The sequence below is a fragment of the Podarcis melisellensis genome (assembly GCF_964234715.1).
Source record: "Podarcis melisellensis genome assembly, chromosome: 10".
Taxonomy (NCBI): domain Eukaryota; kingdom Metazoa; phylum Chordata; class Lepidosauria; order Squamata; family Lacertidae; genus Podarcis; species Podarcis melisellensis.
Genome location: NC_138542.1, coordinates 67,425,427 through 67,444,437, shown reverse-complemented (window position 1 = coordinate 67,444,437; position 19,011 = coordinate 67,425,427). Strand labels below are relative to the sequence as shown.

General features: G+C 47.6%; 1 long non-coding RNA gene across 1 annotated transcript in view; it reads right to left on the bottom strand.

Moving 5' to 3' along the window:
- The window catches only part of LOC309378846, a 180,156-nt gene that overhangs the window by 120,279 nt on the left and 40,866 nt on the right, over positions 1 to 19,011 (bottom strand). The window lies entirely within an intron of this gene.

Sequence of the window (19,011 nt, the reverse complement as noted above, 5' to 3'; positions counted from 1 at the left end):
TTCTGTGTCCAGGGCAGCTGTCTACCAGCTCCATCTGGTACGTAGGCTGAGACCCTATCTGTCTGCGGACTGTCTCACCAGAGTGGTGCATGCTCTGGTTATCTCCCGCTTGGACTACTGCAATGCGCTCTACATGGGGCTCCCTTTGAAGGTGACCCGGAAACTACAACTAATCCAGAATGCGGCAGCTAGACTGGTGACTGGGAGCAGCCACCGAGACCACATAACACCAGTCTTGAAAGACCTACACTGGCTCCCAGTATGTTTCCGAGCGCAATTCAAAGTGTTGGTGCTGACCTTTAAAGCCCTAAATGGCCTCGGTCCAGTATACCTGAAGGAGCGTCTCCACCCCCATCGTTCTGCCCAGACACTGAGGTCCAGCGCCAAGGACCTTCTGGTGGTTCCCTCGCTGCAAGAAGCCAAGTTACAGGGAACCAGGCAGAGGGCCTTCTCAGTAGTGGCGCCCACCCTGTGGAACGCCCTCCCACCAGATGTCAAAGAGAAAAGCAATTACCAGACTTTTAGAAGATATTTGAAGGCAGCCCTATTTAGGGAAGCTTTTAATGTTTACTAGATTATTGTATTTTAATATTCTTTTGGAAGCTGCCAGAGTGTCTGGGGAAACCCAGCCAGATGGGCGGGGTATAAATAATAAATTATTATTATACCAGTTGCTGGAAACCACAGGAGGGAAGATTTGCTCTTGTGTGCGAATCCTGCTTGCGGGTTTCTCACAGGTATCTGGCTGGCCACTGTGAGAAGAGGGTGCTGGAATAGATAAGTCATTGGGCCTGATCCAGCAGGCTCTATCTTACGTCCTTATGGTGTGTGGCTATCACCGTAGGTGAGTGTATGGAAGTCCCATTTATCTAAATGGCATTCAGTTCAGCCTTGCAAAAAAGCTGCCGAATTTACTGGCCTGCAACTTAAATCCTGCAAGCTTTCTAACAGCTCCGACCTATAGGCAAGATGAGGCCGTTGTCTCTGGATGGTTTGAATGGTAAATTGGTACCCACCAGCTAGAGATGCCAGAAATTTCCAATGGGAATGGAAGCAGGAAATTGCCTTAGACCATTGGGGCCTCCTAGCTCGGTATTATCTACAACCCAATGATGAGGAGACCCATTGCCTTCCAGATGTTGTCAGTGGCATAGCGTGGGTTGTCAGCACCCGGGGCAAGGCAAGTAATTTGTACTCCCTAGCCCGTGGATTTGCGCCCCCTAACCTGTGGATTTGTGCCCCCTAACCCTAACCCCCAGATGTTGCGCCCGGTGTGGCCGGCCCCCCCTGCACCCCCACGCTACGCCACTGGATGTTGTTGGACAGCAACTCTCATCAGCCATTTTGTTTTCTTCCTTACCCTCTTCCTGAACTGCTGGCTGCTGTTCCACACACTCACATCCACCTGCCCTGTCCTCTCAGCCAGAAGTGTGTCACCTTATTTGAGCATGGGTGGATATCTCATTCAGCAACACGAAGAGATTTCCAGCCATCAAGAGACCACCTCCTTTCTGTTCGCTTCCATTGCTGATGGCCACCCTAGACTCTTAACCAACAATCTGCCTGACAAAGGATGGTCAGTCAGGGAGCGGTTTTCCTCCTACTGTGATTCCTGCACTTACTTGCTCCAATATACGGTACATGTTAACTTTTTGCAAAGGAGAAATTTGCTGTGAGAGACTAATAATAATAATAATAATAATAATAATAATAATAATTTATTTATACCCTGCCCATCTGGCTGGGTTTCCCTAGCCACTCTGGGCGGCTTCTAGCAAAATATTAAACTACAATAATTCATGAAATATTAAAAGCTTTCCTAAACAGGGTTACTTTCAGATGTCTCCTAAAAGTCAGATAGTTGTTTATTTCTTTGACATCTGGTGGGAGGGCATTCCACGGGGCAGGCGCCACTACCGAGAAGGCCCTCTGCCTGGTTCCCTGTAACCTCACTTTTCATAGTGAGGGAACCACCAGAAGGTCCTTGGCGCTGGACCTCAGTGTCTGGGCTGAACGATGGAGATGGAGATGCTCATTCAGGTATACTGGACTGAGGTTGTTTAGGGCTTTAAAGGTCAGCACAAACCCTATGAATTGTGCTCGGAAACTTACTGGGAGCCAATGTAGGTCTTTCAGGACCGATGTTATGTGGTCTTGGTGACTGCTCCCAGTCACCTGTCTAACTGCCGCATTCTGGATTAGTTGTACAGTGGTACCTCAGGCTACAGATGCTTCAGGTTACAGACTCCGCTAACCCAGAAATAGTACCTCGTGTTAAGAACTTTGCTTCAGGATGAGAACAGAAATCGCATGGCAGCGGCACAGCGGCAGGGGGAGGCCCCATTAGCTGAAGTGGTAGCTCAGGTTAAGAACAGTTTCAGGTTAAGAACGGACCTCCAGAACGAATTAAGTTCTTAATCTGAGGTACCACTCTAGTTTCCGGGGCACCTTCAAAGGTAGCCCCATGTAGATGACTGCTTGCCTATGGGCAATGCTTATTATGTAAATAGAGCTCTTTTCCTATCCCTGCCTCCACCCGACTTCGCCAAATTATTTCCGTGTTCCCCAAAGCCATATGACTGAGGTTTGCAGAAGTCTGTTGCAGACCAGCCCGCGGGGAAGAGGAGAGGGTAGCTGTCGCAGCGACGGCTGGGGTTCTGCCCTCCAGTTGCATTTCTTTTTAAAAAAATGTGCTCTTGTTATGTAAGGCTGTGGGAAGGATGGAAAACTACTGACAGAATCAGTCTCTCACTCTCTGTATGTGTGCTCATTCCCTGCCAGTGACTCACAACAGGAGAGGTCAGAACATCAGGAGGCTGCAGAGAGCACTGGGATGGCCTGCGCCTTGGGCAGGTGTGCTAGGATTCCCAACTGCTGTTGGCCTGGAAAAAGCCTTCAGCATCTCTTAAAGCGAGAAGTGTGGGTGAGAAAAGCAAAGTCTAGCTATGGTCCCACTCTCTGTGGCTGTGTGCGCACCAGATGTTTAAGGAACATTTAAAGCCCATAGCTCCTCCTAGGGAATCATGGAAACTGTAGCTGATCCCCCTCACAGAACTATAATTCCCAGCACCCTGACAAACTACAGTTCCCAGGATTCTTTGGGGGGGGGGGAGTCCTAGGTACATGGGCCTAGGACCCATGCACCTACAGGACTGCCTCTCCTGGTATGCCCCGTGGAGGACCTTAAGGTCCATAAATGACATTTTGGAGGTCCCAAGTCGCAAGGTGGTTAGATTGGTCTCAGCTAGGGCCAGGGCCTTTTCAGTACTGGCCCCGACTTGGTGGAACGCTCTGTCACAAGAGGGCCCTGGGGAACTAAGTATTTGTCATTACAAAAGACTGGCCAGGCTCCCCAGGGTATCCAATCAAGTAAGCATGAACAGGTAACCTGCCAGACAGGAGTTAAACAACGCACTCAGATTTCTGTTGTAAACCGCCCTTTCTGTGATATAGGTATGATGCTTCTGGGGGTGGTCTTGGTCTCCAAGGCGGGCAATTTAAAATGTCTATATAAAGGCGGACACACCTTTGTTCTGGGTCCTCCTCCTTTCCTGCGTGTGAGGGGAGCACCCTGTTGCAACAGTTCAATAAAGATCAAGCTTACGAGCTGCTTTGCTTCTCAATATTCTCTGGTTGGCCTCTGTTATTTTCTCTGACTGATGGAGAACCTGCGGAGGACTCTATAAGGGCTCTTGTGTCCCCCATAAGGGAATAAGGGCAGATTTATGTTTATTGCACACGCCATCCAAGTTGCGGGGCATCGTCACACCTTTATCACAAAGTGCTTTCCTGCATAGTCTCTTCAGGCAAACACACACACCAATATGGAACGGAGGTTTCTCATCCTGAAATAAAGCTTGCGCCGATCATGCATTGCCTGGGACCCAAGATAGATAGCTCGTTCCCAACCGATTTCAGTCTGTGAACCTCCCAGGTCACCTTCAAAACCTAGGGGCATTACGCATTTATCACAAGGCATAGGGAGGTGGCAGAATAGCCAAGCAGAAGGCAGGCCAGTTTCATTCAACCCAACTCCCTCTTGCTTCAGTGATGGTTGTTGAAATGTAAAGACCTCAAGCGCAGAGAGGGGGGAGAAAATGCACCACTCTGCCTTGGGGTAGGTGCAGGGAGGTCATCCCAGGACACGTTTCCATTCATAACTTTCCGTAGAGCTATTTGGGGACATTGATTTAAATCTCGAGGCGTGTAATGCGTATGGCAAAGCCCAGTAGCGGCCCTGGCCGCCCTGTAATTTCAGCTTGCGGTTGAGCTGTTTTTCTTTTCTGCCCCCCTTTTATTTATTAAATTTGTAGACTGCCCCATACCCATAGATTTCAGGGTGGTTCACAGCATAATCGGGCCGATTCACAACGTAAGAACATTTTTCTTTGCTGCAATTCTTAGGAAGGAACCTAGAAGGCTGCAATTTCCTAGGTGAAGTGGTACTCTGTTTCTCTCTTTGTGTGGCAAACACGTTGGTGTGGCAGGAGTGGACGGCAAGCGTGGCAGAAAGATTTGAGGACAGTCAGAGGAATGTTTAAACATTTCAGTGTAGTATTGTATGGTATGAACTATTATTAATATTGATTGCAGAATATGGAAAGATATCTTTTTAAACCGAGAGCAAGATACCGGGGGCAATCCTATTTATGTTTGCGATATATTTCATAACAACAACAACAACAGCAACAACAATCGGTGTGGCACGAGCAAATTTTTATTCTGAAAGTGTGGTCCAGAGGCAGAGGTTTGAGAACCAGTGGCGTAGCGTGGGTTGTCAGCACCCGGGGCAAGGCAAGTAATCCCCGCGGCAGGGTGAGCTCCCGTCTTTCGGTCCCAGCTCCTGCCTACCTAGCAGTTCGAAAGCACCCTTGAGTGCAAGTAGATAAATAGGTACCGCGTTATAGCGGGAAGGTAAACGGCGTTTCTGTGTGCTGCGCTGGTGCTGGCTCGCCAGAGCAGCTTCGTCACGCTGGCCACATGACCTGGAAGTGTCTCTGGACAGCGCTGGCCCCCGGCCTCTTAAGTGAGATGGGCGCACAACCCTAGAGTCGGACACGACTGGCCCGTACGGGCAGGGGTACCTTTACCTTTAACCCTAACCCCCAGATGTTGCGCCCGGTGCGGCCGGCCCCCCCTGCACCCCCCACGCTACGCCACTGTTGAGAACCACTGTCTTGCATTCTAGCTCCTGCATGGAAGCTTATTCTAAAATGAAAGGGAAGATATAGTAGTAGCAAAGGGACATGGGTGGCGCTGTGGGTTAAACCACAGAGCCTAGGACTTGCGGTTTGAATCCCCACAACAGGGTGAGCTCCCGTTGCTCAGTCCCTGCTCCTGCCAACCTAGCAGTTCGAAAGCACGTCAAAGTGCAAGTAGATAAATAGGTACTGCTCTGGCGTGAAGATAAATGGCGTTTCCGTGGTTCGCCAGAAGAGGCTTAGTCATGCTGGCCACATGATCAATAAAGCGAGGTGAGCGCCACAACCCCAGAGTTGGCCACGACTGGACCTAATGGTCAGGGGTCCCTTTACCTTTACCTTTATAGTAGTAGTAGTAGTAGTAATAATAATAATAATTTATTTATATGTCACCCATCTGATTGGGTTGCCCCAGCCACTCTGGGCAGCTTCCAACAAAGTAAAACACAGTAAGACATCAAACATTAAAAACTTCCTTATACAGGGCTGCTTTCAGATGTCATAGTAGTGGTTTGCTGGAGGAGTGGAGCTTAAATGAAATAAAAAAGGAAGAGGCACTAGATGGAAGGGCAATCCAGCACTGGAGAACTGCTAAGGAAGAAAGGGATGCATTCATCTGCGTCTTCCAAGCAGAAGCTGGTAGTTCAAGGGTGCGTGCCTGGGAAGCGGAGCTTTTGTAATAATGTCTGTGGCCACAACAGTCTGAGCCAAATGCGTTCTTAAAATATAGCTCCAGCACCCTCTAGTGTCTGTGGGGGGAAAGACGAGGAAACAGGAACGAGCAAGAGAGGTTTTCTTAAGACGGTTCTGTTCTTTGCTGCAACCAGAAACGACCGCAAGGGTCACAACCCAGATTCTCCAAATGTCCCTATTTTCCAGGGACAGCCCAGGATTTACAGAAGCTGTCCTGGTTTCTGATTTGGTCCTGGAATGTCCCGCTTTTCCTTAGGACATCCCTATTTTCATCGGAAAATCTTTTCATCGGATAGTGATGTATGGAAGTGAGAGCTGGACCCTAAAGAAGGCCGATCGCCGAAGAATTTATGCTTTTGAATTCTGGTGCTGGAGGAGACTCTTGAGAGTCCCATGGACTGCAAAAAGATCAGACCTCTCAACTTTGAAGGAAATCAGCCCTGAGTGCTCACTGGAAGGACAGATTCTGAAGCTGAGGCTCCAAGACTTTGGCCACCTCATGAGAAGAGAAGACTCCCTGGAAAATACCCTGATGTTGGGAAGGATGGAGGGCACAAGGAGAAGGGGACGACAGAGGATGAGATGGTTGGACAGTGTTCTCGAAGCTACCAGCATGAATTTGACCAAACTGTGGGAGGCAGTGGAAGGCAGGAGTGCCTGGCATGCTCTGGTCCATGGGGTCACGAAGAGTCAGAGGCGACTAAACAACTAAACAACAACAATATTTTCATCGGATAAATGTTGGAGGCTATGGGGTTATGCAATTGTTGTTGCTTGTCTTCACTTACTCCGTCCCGGTGCCCTGCTCACGGTTGTGGAGAATATTCTTATGTTATGAATTCTCCATGTCACTGTTAAGAAAAAGAGGTCGGAATAGGTGAATAGTTATGTGAACTGTCCCTGGATTAAGGGACTTTTCTTCTTTCAGTTCTCAGTCTTCTAAACCTAGCTCAAGGTTGCCATCTGAACTAGCCAGAGGTTTAACTGAGAATCAATCACAGCCAGTCCATCATTTGGAGAACCAAATTTTAGAATCATTTTAGTCCCAAAAATGGCAATGAGACATTTTGTGTTGGTGATTGTAACCTTGGTTTAAGGTAGGGTTGCTGTACGTCCAGAATTCAGCCTTCTTAAGCACGTCCGGGCAGAAATCACTGAAATGTTGGGGGGCGAGGAAGCCCAACAACTTTGCCCAAAAAAGCACAACAACATTCGTGTCTGGATTTTCACTTTTTGAAACATGGCAACCCTAGTTGGCACTTGTTTATATATCTAATGCTGGTGTAATAAACAAAAATCTGTCCTTATTCCCTTATGGGGGACACAAGAGCCCTTATAGAGTCCTCTGCAGGTTCTCTATCGGTCGGAGAAAATAACAGAGGCCAACCAGAGAATATTGAGAAGCAAAGCAGCTAGTAAGCCTGATCTTTATTGAACAGTTGCAACAGGGTGCTCCTCTCACCCGCAGGAGAAGGAGGAGGACCCAGAACCCAGGTATGCCCGCCCTTATATAGACATTTTAAATTGCCCGCCCTGGAGCCCAAGGCAACCCCCAGAAACATCATACATAAATCATAGAAGGGATGTAGCGCAAGACCACCCTCCAGACACATCATACCTATATCACAGAAAGGGCGGTCTACAACAGAAATCTGAGTGCGTTGTTCATCTCCTGTCATCGTTTATCTCCTGTCTGGCAGGTTACCTGTTAATGCTTACTTGATTGGATACCCTGGGGAGCCTGGCCAGTCTTTTGAAATGATAAATACTTAGTTCCTGAGCCAGGTCACATGCTCACCCTATTCATACACAGATATACCCTTAAGACAGGTTTTGTGAATGAAAAGACAATGGGGAGGCTTTTCCATTGACCTTGCAGAGAAAACATTTGGTTAGTTTGGGAGCCAAAATGGCTCCAGGGCTGGCCTCCTGTTCTGCCTCAGACATGTGGCCCATACATTTATGTACGTGTTTGCCTGGCACACCCATGAACATTTGTTATATATAAATAAGACCTTAATTTTTTTATTTCACTGGAAACGTATGGGATGGGGTCTCGCTGAGCACTTTTAAGCCACGTTGATTTTACACAGGACAGCGTTGCCACGAGGTAACCCCACTTCAGTGACCGTCACGTGAGCAGCCCAAGGCCCAGGAGCTCTCTAGGCCAGCTTTTGCAGCCGCTGGTTTGACGAAGTTTCCTTTGTAAAGAGGAGCTATTTATATACCTCGTCCGGCCTTTTGTGGGGCTTTGCTGAAGTAAGCGGCGGGCAAACACAATAGCCGCCACCCTGTTTAAAGCCCAGGAGCTTAGCTGCTGTTTTATTCCCCTTTGATTGCATCTGGTGTTCCAGGAACCTGGTGATTTGAGCATCAGCAAAGGCCCTGAATCATATAAATGCAGCCTTTGCCAAGTTTCCCTGTCACCAAACGGGCTGCCTTTCGTTGTGTCGACGTGAGCCAGGCTAGCAAGAACAGTAGTCCTCAGAAAATAAAGGCAAATAAGGCAGTTTATGCTGTTTTTCTGATTTCCCCCTAACTGTTAAATTGTGCTTTCACATGACCTAAAAGCCATTTCCGGGAATTGTATTAGTGCAAGTTTACCGCTCTGCCTTACTCGCAAATTGTTAAGTTGTGGGTGAACATATCAGACGACACCGCGATTCTTCAAACAGCTCTTGTTTATTCACAGGCCAGGACAGAACTGAACTGAAGGGCTCAGTCAACCTGCTTATATAGAGCTCTAGTACAACGTAACTGTATCAGCTTTCTAAAACTATCCAATCACTGAACGTCACTTTCGATCCCTTATTTGCATAACTATCTACAGTATCCCCCTGCTGGCCCAGGGTGAGAACTTCAGTACATAACACAAATGATGTTGTTTTTTCTGATAGCAAATAACATGGAAAAGAGCGCTGTGCGATATTTCTGGAAGCGGCTTGACAGCCACGCGAAACGTCAGACAGGAAACAGAAACCAGTAGCTAGTGAAATGTCTGTAAAATGGAACAAACTGGTTCCCATTGGGACTGGCTGGGCGGAAGGCTGGGAGACCAGCAGCAGGGGGCGCCAGAGCCAATGACAGATAGAGAGCAGTGCCCACTGGGCAGCTGGTCCAACTTTAGTGTAGAGGAAAGCTAACATGATTTGGCCTTCTGAGTATAGAAAAAGGTGCACGATAAGGCAGCCTTATCAAGGCTGGAATTGGCAACAGATGCTGCTAGACTACAGCTCCCATAATCCTTGCATGTTGGCCCTGCTCGTCAGAACTGCCAGGAGTTGGAGTCCATCAACAGGATACCAGACGCAGGAGGAGAGTATGAAGTTGTAAGAAATCAGTCAAGTTGGGAGATAGCTTGCAGCTGGGCGCAGCCAGGTTCTGGAGCAGGGAGAAGGCAGTCGGGCAAAGGAAAAGGCCTAGGGAATAAAGGGGTGTGGCAAGTTGCAGAGAGAGAAAGAGAGGGAGGGAGGAAAGGACCTTAGCTCATTAGATATGCAGATGACACAACCTTGATGGCAGAAAGGGAGGAGGAATTAAAGAACCTTTTAATGAGGGTGAAAGAGGAGAGCACAAAATATGGTCTGAAGCTCAACATCAAAAAAACGAAGATCATGGCCACTGGTCCCATCACCTCCTGGCAAATAGAAGGGAAAGATATGGAGGCGGTGAGAGATTTTACTTTCTTGGGCTCCATGATCACTGCAGATGGTGACAGCAGTCTCGAAATTAAAAGACGCCTGCTTCTTGGGAGAAAAGCAATGACAAACCTAGACAGCATCTTAAAAAGCAGAGACATCACCTTACCGACAAAGGCCCATAAAGTTAAAGCTATGGTTTTCCCAGTAGTGATGTATGGAAGTGAGAGCTGGACCATAAAGAAGGCTGATCGCCGAAGAATGGATGCTTTTGAATTATGGTGCTGGAGGAGACTCTTGAAAGTCCCATGGACTGCAAGAAGATCAAACCCATCCATTCCGAAGGAAATCAGCCCTGAGTGCTCACTGGAAGGACAGATCCTGAAGCTGAGGCTCCAAGACTTTGGCCACCTCATGAGAAGAGAAGGCTCCCTGGAAAATACCCTGATGTTGGGAAAGATGGAGGACATAAGGAGAAGGGGACGACAGAGGACGAGATGGCTGGACAGTGTTCTCGAAACTACCAGCATGAGTTTGACCAATCTGCGGGAGGCAGTGGGAGGCAGGAGTGCCTGGCGTGCCCTGGTCCAGGGGGTCACGAAGAGTCGGACACGACTAAACGACTAAACAACAACAGAGCATCTGCTTTGCATGCAGAAGGTCCCCGGTTCGATCCCCGACTCCCCTGATGGCGAGAGGTGAGAGACCACCAGCAGGCAATGGCTTTTCCAGCCTGGTTTCCCCACCCCCCTGAAGCCCCAGAAGTCTTCATAAGGGAGCTGTTTCCAGAGAAATGAGGGATGAGAGACACTCTTGCCATCAGGGGTTGGCTGGTTTCACCTGTGCTGCCTCACCTGTGACTCTGTACGCATTCAGGCTGCATTCATTTACTAGCGACAAAGCCCTATTGAACGATGTGGGGAGTACTTCAGAAAGACTTGTGTGCTCTTTTAAGCTTTAATGCAATTGTCACTGTCTGTATTTATTTATTTTTTTGCATGTAATTTCCTTTGAGCTTCGCTGCTTGCATTTCCTGCTCTGCACCCCTGTACAGTGGTACCTCGGGTTACAGACGCTTCAGGTTACGCAATTTCGGGTTGCGCACCGTGCCAAACCTGGAAGTACTGGAACAGATTACTTCTGGGTTTTGGCACTCAGGCATGCGAAGAAACACTAAATTGCACTTTGCGCATGCGCAAAAGTGCCAAATCGCGACCTGCGTGTGCGCAGACGCGGCGTTGCGGGTCACAAACGTGCCTCCCGCACGGATCACGTTCGCAGCCTGAGGTTCCACTGTACGTACATATGTCTGCTGATGTACACTTTGTGCATGTCACGATGTGGGACTCTGGCCTAGCCTATTTGCTAAATCTCAGATTCTGCTGATTTGCCTTGCCCGTGGGTGAGGAATGATTTGATGGAGGGACAACACTGCCACCTACTGACCCCACCTAAGAAATGCATCTTCAATGTCAAAGGCTTTGAGCGAGATGGGGAAACCTGCAATGCCCTGGGTCGGCTGATGCAGGTCGATGTCCACCGATGTAGTATGGAACAGTGGCTTGAGCATCTGGGGGAAATAATAATAATAATAATAATAATAATAATAATAATAATAATAATAATAATAGTAGTAATATATTTATACCCCGCCCATCTGGCTGGGTTTCCCCAGCCACTCTGGGCGGCTTTCAACAAAGTATTAAAATACAGTAGTTTGTTAAACATTAAAACATTAAAATGTGGTACCCTTGGTGCTGAAATGAAAAGGGAGACAGAAACTTGCCTGTCTAGCCTGGAATTGTGTGTCCTGAATGGCAGCGACTGCTGGAAGATTCAAGACAGCTAAATGAAAGCACAGTGGCACCTCGGGTTACAGACGCTTCAGGTTACAGACTCTGCTAACCCAGAAATAGTACCTCGGCTTAAGAACTTTGCTTCAGGATGAGAACAGAAATCGTGTGGCAGCGGTACGGCTGCAGCGGGAGGCCCCATTGGCTAGAGTGGTGCTTCAGGTTAAGAACAGCTTTAGGTTAAGAACGGACCTCCAGAATGAATTAAGTTCTTAACCTGAGGTACCACTGTACCGTATTGACCCAAATATAAGCTGCACCTTTAAAATTCAAGGGGAAGAAAGAAAAAAAGACAATACCCGAATATAAGTCGCTCCCTCAAAAATCCACAGGCACTCACACCCAATCCATTTTACCGTACGTCTGTTTCAGCAGCGATATCGTAAAAGCCAATTTTTTGTAAGGTTGTGAATTTGAGCCGCACTTTAACTTTTCATGGTGGAATTTGGGGGAAAAGTGATGCTGATATTCATGCCAATATGGTACTTCTTTGCACAGCACAAACTATGGAACTCCACCCCACCAGAAGACAGTGAAGGCCACCAATCTAGATGGTTTTAAAAGAGGTTTAGACAAATTGACGGAGGAGTGGGTTGCCAATGGCTGCTAGCCGTGATATAACTGGGTTTGGCTTCCACAGGAGGGGAAATGCTCTCGCCCCCAGATCTTGCACTTGTGGGTTTCCCACAGGCATCTGGTTAGCTACTGGGAGAAGAGGCTGCTGGACTAGATGGGCAACTGGCCTGATCCAGAAGGCTCTTCTCATGTTCTTATGCCTCTGTGGCCAGTGTGGTGTAGTGGTTAAGAGCAGTGGACTCGTAACCTGGTGAACTGGGTTCGCTTCCCCGCTCCTCCACCTGCAGCTGCTGGGTGACCTTGGGCCAGCCACACTTCTCTGAAGTCTCTCAGCCCCACTCACCTCACAGAGTGTTTGTTGTGGGAGAGAAAGGGAAAAGAGAATGTTAGCCACTCTGAGACTCCTTCGGGTAGTGATAAAGCGAGATATCAAATCCAAACTCTTCTTCTCTGCGGATGTTTTGTTGGGTTTGCTTTAGAGGTTAGCAGCATATTGCTCTGGGTTGTCCCCTCCCCATGCATCAAAAGTTGCTTGGAGACCCTATATGCCATAGCTGTCAACCGTCCCTTATTTGGCGGGAAACTCCCTTATCCCAGCGCCGTGTCCCGCTGCTGTCCCTTATTGATGATGTCCCTTAAATTTTCCGGGTTTCATGCTTGCCCGGCTCGGGAGGGAAGCAGCAGCTCAGGGTCCTCCGCTGCGCGCGAGATAGTGCACATGAGCTGCCGCGTCTCCGTCTCTCCCTTTTCCCCCTCAGGGGCGCGTCGTGAGAAGATGGGTAGGGGCGGGTGGGCAGGCAGCCCCTCTCTTGCAAGACTTCCGCCGCGCTGCCAGGGGAAGCCGGAGGCGGCAGCGGCCTGAGGGGGGAGGAAGAGGAGGGGATTGGGAGGGACGCATAAGGGCGGCGCTTCAGCAGCCACGGCGGCGCTGCAACCGCCTCATGCCGGGCTCGCGGGTGGCGTGGGTGAGAGTCTCTCTCCCTCCCTCCCTCTCTCTCGGGTGGGGAAGGGCCGATGGAACTCCTTGCGCCAGGATGACGGCAGCCCCGACGTGCTGCTTAGCAGACCCTCCAACCAGTGCAGCACCTTAATGTAGTGATTTTCCCCTCTGCATCCCTTTCATAACTCTATTTTTATAAATCATTTGTCCATCCGTAGTTCAAATTTTTACTACAGGTTTCCTGTCAATCCTACCAATGTATGTAACAATAGCTTTTCAACTAAATTATAAACTTTCCCCGTTCTGTATTAAAGAGGTCCTCTTCCTGGTTTCTAATTCTGCCTGTAAGTTTTGCCATCTCAACGTCGTTCATCAGTTTTGTCTGCCACACTTCTTTGGTGGGAGTTGTAGACCCTTAGGATCATCTAGTCCAACCCCCTGCAAAACACAGTCAGTCGCAGCCAAAGCAGCATGGCTCCATCAGTGTATTTCTGTGGATTTCTGTATAAGCTAAGCAAAATCCCTTATTTTGGCTGCTGATCCCTTATTTTCAAATCTGTAAGTTGACAGCTATGCATATGCATTGAGCGTCTGAAAAATGACAATGATTGCAACGGTGGTGCTGGTCAGTGGCGTAGCGTGGGTTGTCAGCACCCGGGGCAAGGCAAGTAATTTGTGCCCCCTAACCCGTGGATTTGCGCCCCCTAACCCTAACCCCCAGATGTTGCGCCGGGTGCGGCCGGCCCCCCCTGCACCCCCCACGCTACGCCACTGGTGCTGGTATCGTGCCAACGGCGGCTTCCTTGAAACGCTTTTGTTCTGAGGTGCCTCCTGCACTACAAAGACTTTGTTCGCTGAATCCTTGTGAAATTCTTGGTCTTTGTAAGCGCTGCAGTTCAGCCGAACCAGAGTGGTTTCACATTCTTTCTTGCTTCTTTTGAAATGACTCTGAAATAACCGAACCTCCCCTCATGTCTTTCTTCCTGCTGACTCACTGCTGAGTAAAAGCACGAGCACCACAGGACAATAGATCTTTTTCCAAACGCACTTGAACGCCCTGCAATCGCATCAGTGGCACCTACACATGATGCTCTCATGTGCCAACTTGTCCGCCCACATCTTCATGAGAAGAAGTCGTTATTTGACTCTGCAGTCCATCCTCCTTCTGCAGAGGCTTAGAAAAGTGCAGAGAAAGCCATTCTTCACCTTCACAACGTCCTGTTTCATAATAATAATAATAATAATAATAATAATAATAATAATAATAATAATTTATTATTTATACCCCACCCATCTGGCTGGGTTTCCCCAGCCACTCTGGGCGGCTTACAACTGAATATTAAAAACAATACAGCAAGTTAAGCAGGTTATGAACCTAGGAATCAGAGTTACAGTACACCAGCTTGCTTAATATTTCCTATGCTGAGTGCTGTGGCTGTTCAGGGTTCCATGTGATTTCATGGGTTATGTTTACCGATTTTCCCTACAGAGAAAAAACTCACGCATGACACAATCGCCCTCACACCCACCCCAGAAATGTCAGTGTATCTGATTCATTCCTTTCATAAAAATTATACAGTGGACGTTCGGGTTGCGAACGTTCACAATCCGCAGCACCGCGTCTGCACACGCATGGGTTGCTATTCAGTGCTTCTGCACATGCGCAAAGCGTGATTTAGTACTCCTGCACATGCACGAGTGCCGAACCCGGAAGTAACCTGTTCTGGTACTTCTGGGTTCGGCATGGTGCGCAACCCGAAAACACACAACCTGAATTGTCTGTAACCCGAGGTATGACTGTATACCCTTTGAGTGTAACACCCCCCCCCCGACAAACCTCAAAGTGGTTTACAAAAGATAAAGAAAAAAAGAAAACACTTGCAAGCACTTAGAACTTAAAAATAAAAACAGTAATAAGCTAAAAACAGATTAAAATACCGTATTTTTCGCTCTATAAGACACACCAGATCACAAGATGCACCTAGTTTTTGGAGGAGGAAAACAAGAAAAAAAATATTCTGAATCTCAGAAGCCAGAACAGCAAGAGGGATCGCTGCACAGTGAAAGCAGCAATCCCTCTTGCTGTTCTGGCTTCTGGGATAGCTGCGCAGCCTGCATTCACTCCATAAGACGCGCACACATTTCCCCTTACTTTTAGGAGGGAAAAAGTGAGACTTATAGAGCAAAAAATACGGTACATGTCAACGTTCTATATATCTGGGTAGGCTTGTTCAAACAAAAGGAATTTTTAGCAGGTGTCGAGAAGAGAACAATGAAGGCATCTGCCTGGTGTCAATAGACAGGAAGTTCCAAAGTGCTGGCACACTAAAATATCAATTTCTTACAAATGTAGAACAGGCATTATGTGTCACCAGTAATAGTGCCAGTTCCGCAGTTTGAGGCCGTCTAGAGCGCATGTATGGAATAAGACATCTCTCAGGTTTGCATTTGACAGCCCTGCCTCTTTCTTATTCTTCTCTTTCATTTTATTTTGGGGCCTCAAGCCAGGGGGAAGGGTCCTTGCCATAACGCCAGGTTAGCAAAGGGTTAAAATAAATAAATAACGCCAAAGGTGTTTCCTGAGGTGCTTTGTTCTTCACTCCCATGTGAAATACCCAGTTCTGTTGCAACGAGTGGAAATTTAGCAGGTCAAGCTGTTCCGAGTCGTTCGACTGAGAGGAGCCAGGCTCCCTTTTTACAGTACTTTGGGTTAATGACAATCTCACCCTGCTAAGATTTCCTTTAAATAGAGAGGCGATTGTGACCGAGTGTCGACAGCTGTTTCTTGCAAAGTGAGCCACCCTCAGCCGAGCTGCCTGGCTCTCTTCCAGAAGCGGTGATCGTATCTCAAAACGTGAGAAGCACCAAAAGGCTTGTTCGGTCTGCACACAACCCATGGCTGGGGTTTGCTCATTCTTGGGCACAAACCTGGCATCACACAAAAGCAATTGAAGAGAATGCAGGGAGGGTGTCTTGCATTGTTGTTTCTCCCCCCCCCCAAAGATCTTTATTGAAACTTATTGTTGTTTAGTCATTTAGTCGTGTCCGACTCTTCGTGACCCCATGGACCACAGAACGCCAGGCACCCCTGTCCTCCACTGCCTCCCGCAGTTTGGTCAAATTTATATGCCTGTTGTCTTTGTCCATGGAGTTTTCTTGGCAGGGATACTGGAGTGGCTTGCCGGTTCCTCCTCCAGGTGGATCACATTTGGTCAAAACTCTCCACTATGACCTGTTCATCTTGGGTGGCCCTGCACGGCATAGCTCAGAGCTTCTCTGAGTTCTTCAAGCCCCTTCGCCACGGCAAGACAGTGATCCATGAAGGGGTATTGAAACTTAACATATAGTTAAAGCCATGGTTTTCCCAGTAGTGAGAGCTGGACCATAAAGAAGGCTGATCGCCAAAGAACTGATGCTTTTGAATTATGGTGCTGGAGGAGACTCTTGAGAGTCCCATGGACTGCAAGAAGATCAAACCTCTCCGTTCTGAAGGAAACCGGCCCTGAGTGCTCACTGGAAGGACAGATCCTGAAGCTGAGGCTCCAATACTTTGGCCACCTCATGAGAAGAGAAGACTCCCTGGAAAAGAGCTTTATGTCAGGAAAGATGGAGGGCACAAGGAGAAGGGGACGACAGAGGAGGAGATGGTTGGACAGTGTTCTCGAAACTACCAGCATGAGTTTGACCCAACTGCGGGAGGCAGTGGAAGACAGGAGTGCCTGGCGTGCTCTGGTCCATGGGGTCACAAAGAGTCAGACACGACTAAATGACTAAACAATAACAACAACATATATACATAATAACCAAAATTCCCAATGATTCCCTCACATAAAATATAATATCTAAATTACAACAGCTGCATAATTATACACTTAATTATAAAACCCACCACCCACTACTTTCCTCCACAGCAATTCGACTTCTTTCTATTTCTTTCTACCTTTCTGCATTCTATAATAATTTTTTTTTGTTAAATTCTCCTTTTTCCTTCTTTCTTTATTGGTTTTGTTATTGCTTACCTTTTTTATTCTAAGCCTATCAGCATGTCACTTTTAGAACAATATTTTGACATATAATCTTCGAAATACTTCCTCTCCATTCTTAACTTTTGGTTTGATTGATATCTTATAATTGAAGTTAATTTTCCCAATTCTATATACTCACTTAATTTACAAATCCACTCTTCCTTTGTTGGTGTGTCCTGAGATTTCCATTTAGTGGCAATCAGGGAGGATGTCTTGCATTGTGTTCACACGTTACGTTTGAGTGTGCAACCTGTGTACACAGCAGTGGTGTTCACAGGTTGCATTCAGCAGGTGTGCACCGTGTGCCTGTGCCCATAAATAGCTGGTGTGCAAGGTTATGCACATGTAATCTCCAAGGTGCACAGAGTCCCATGTAGGCAGCAGGCAAGATGTGCAAATCAATAAGTGTGCAATCTTTCACAAACACTTGCAAATGCTTAGTTTGTACTTGCATTCAGTACAATGTGTGTCAGGGAATGGTCTGAAGACGAGTTCTGGGGAATGCATTCTACGGCAGACCACCTTCTCTCCGATGGAAAGCTGGAGGGGGCAGAATCGCCCCCTTGTCCACAGCGTGTTCAGAAGCAAAGTGAGAGGCAGAAGAAGAAGAGGAGTTTGGATTTGATATCCTGCCTTTCACTCCCTTTAAGGAGTCTCAAAGCGGCTAGCAACCTCCTTTCCCTTCCTCCCCCACAACAAACACTCTGTGAGGTGAGTGGGGCTGAGAGATTTCAAATAAGTGTGACTGGCCCAAGGTCACTCAGCAGCTGCATGTGGAGGAGCAGGGAAGCGAACCCAGTTCACTAGATTACGAGTCCACCGCTCTTAACCACTACACCACACTGGCTAAGCTGAACAATTTAGGGAGTCGTTAACCAGTTACGAGATAATGACGACAGAACCAGAAGGGAGGGGGCAGCTAGATGAGGCGGCACTTGAGAACGTGGAGGACCCCCCCACCTCGGACTCGGAGCTCTGAATGTATCAGAGAGCAAAGGAGTCAGAGGGAGGGAGGAACTTCCCAATGGCGCCCAAAATGCTGCGGAAGGAGGATTAGACTAGAAATTTGAGTGCTGTAGGTGTTTCTCCCTTTGGTCAATTCTCTCCCCCCACCTCGGGATCAGCCCCCTCCCCTTTAAGAGAAATAGAAAGTTCACACACTAAACCTTTCGAAGAGATCTAGGTAAAAGATGGATTCAGTAGAGTTAACTTGAACCTTGAAAAGACCATAGAGCTGAAAGAGGAAGCGGGAAAGAGTGGCGTCCTTCCAATTTCCTCCTCCAGATGTATTTTTCAAGAGAGAAAGAGGTAACCTTCCTCATCACCTCATGAGCAAGGCGACAAGTGAGAAATTGTTCTGCCCGGACACCGAGGTCCAGCGCCGAGGGCCTTCTGGCGGTTCCCTCACTGCGAGAAGCCAAGTTACAGGGAACCAGGCAGAGGGCCTTCTCGGTAGTGGCACCTGCCCTGTGGAACGCCCTCCCACCAGATGTCAAAGAGAACAACAACTACCAAACTTTTAGAAGACATCTGAAGGCAGCCCTGTTTAGGGAAGCTTTTAATGTTTAATAGGTTATTGTATTTTAGTGTTTTGTTGGAAGCTGCTCAGAGTGGCTGGGGAAACCCAGCCAGATGGGCTGGGTATAAACAAATTATTATTATTATTATTATTATTATTATTATTATTATTATTATTACCATCATAAAACTTCATATCATGCTTTTCGCTTTCAGAAATGAACATCTCTTAAGGCCAGCTCTAATGCAACGTACTACTGAACAGCTCACTGAAGCCAATATGAGCATTACCTGCTTTCGTCTCCCTACAAAAAAATATTTGCTCCCATTACCGTGGACAACATTTTATTTACCTGTACAAACATCACAAACAGTTTTCCAAAAATCTGTATTATTGACAAATTTAATTAAACACTGCAACCCGGCCATAAGGAATATGCACACACAGAGAGCTCTTCCATTGACCAGAGGAGAAAAACAACAACAGATTATGGAGACCTATTGAATGAGCACCACTAGAAGTCCTATGTACATATGAGCAAAACATGTGATAGGCAGGGCAAACAG